Raw genomic sequence first — 1,782 nt, 5'->3', positions numbered from 1 at the left:
AATAACTACTGCAGAGCAGAATAAAGAACAAAGAATGAAAAGAATTGAGGACAGTCTCAGAGACCTCTGAGAAAACATTAAACTCACCAACATTCAGCTTATAGGGGTTCCAGAAGAAGAAGAGAAAAAGAAAGGGACTGAGAAAATATTTGAAGAGATTATAGTTGAAAACTTCCCAAATATAGGAAAGGAAATAGTTAATCAAGTCCAGGAAGCACAGAGAGTCCCAGACAGGATAAATCCAAGGAGAAACACGCCAAGACACATATTAATCAAACTATCAAAAATTAAATACAAAGAAAAAATCTGAAAAGCAGCAAGGGAAAAACAACAAATAACACACAAGGGAATCCCCACAAGGTTAACAGCTGATCTTTCAGCAGAAACTCTGCAAGCCAGAAGGGAGTGTCAGGACATATTTAAAGTGATTAAAGGAAAAAACCTACAACCAAGATTACTCTAGCCAGCAAGGAACTCATTCAGATTCTACAGAGAAATTAAAACCTTTACAGACAAGCAAAATCTAAGAGAATTCAGCACCACCAAACCACCTTTACAACAAATGCTAAAGGAACTTCTCTAGGCAGGAGACACAAGAGAAGGGAAAGACCTACAAGAACAAACCCAAAACAATTAAGAAAATTGTAATAGGAACATATATATCGACAATTACCTTAAATGTAAATGGATTAAATGCTCCACGCAAAAGACACAGACTGGCTGAATGGATACAAAAACGTGTATATATGCTGTCGACCTAGGGACACATATAGACTGAAAGTGAGGGATGAAAAAAGATATTCAATGCAAATGGAAATAAAAATAAAGCTGGACTAGCAATTCTCATATCAGACAAAAGAGACTTTAAAATACAGACTATTACAAGAGACAAAGAAGGACACTACATAATGATCAAGGGATCAATCCAAGAAGAAGATAGAACAATTGTAAATATTTATGAACCCAACATAGTAACACCTCAATACATAAGGCAAATAATAACAACCATAACAGGGGAAATCGACAGTAACACAATAATGGTAGGGGACTTTAACACCCCACTTTCACCAATGGACACATCATCCAAAATAAAAATACATAAGGAAACACAAGCTTTAAATGATACATTAAACACAATGGACTTTATTGATATTTATAGGACATTCCATCCAAAAACAACAGGATACACATTCTTCTCAAGTAGTCATGGAACATTCTCCAGGATAGATCACATGTTGGGTCACAAATCAAGCCTCGGTAAATTTAAGAAAATTGAAATCGTATCAAGTATCTTTTCCAACCACAATGCTATAAGACTAGATACCAATTACAGGAAAAAAACTGAAATCACAAAGACCTGGAGGCTAAACAATACACTACTAAATAACAAAGAGATCCCTGAAGAAACCAAGGAGGAAATCAAAAAATACTTAGAAACAAATGACAATGAAAACACAACGACACAAAACCTATGGGATGCAGCAAAAGCAGTTGTAAGAGGGAAGTTTATAGGAATACAATCCTACCTCAAGAAAAAAGAAATACCTCAAATAAACAACCTAACCTTAAACTTAAAACAATTAGAGAAAGAAGAACAAAAAGCTCCCCAAAGTTAGCAGAAGGGAAGAAATCATAAAGATCAGACCAGAATTAAGTGAAAAAGAAATGAAGGAAACAATAGCAAAGATCACTAAAACTAAAAGCTGGTTCTTTGAGAAGACATACAAAATTGATAAACCATTAGCCAGACTCATCAAGAAAAAAGGGAAAAGACTCAAATCA

The sequence above is a fragment of the Mesoplodon densirostris genome, chromosome 6 (assembly GCF_025265405.1).
Source record: "Mesoplodon densirostris isolate mMesDen1 chromosome 6, mMesDen1 primary haplotype, whole genome shotgun sequence".
NCBI lineage: Eukaryota > Metazoa > Chordata > Mammalia > Artiodactyla > Ziphiidae > Mesoplodon > Mesoplodon densirostris.
The sequence above is the reverse complement of the archived record's forward strand: the minus strand, read 5'-3'. Positions refer to the sequence as shown.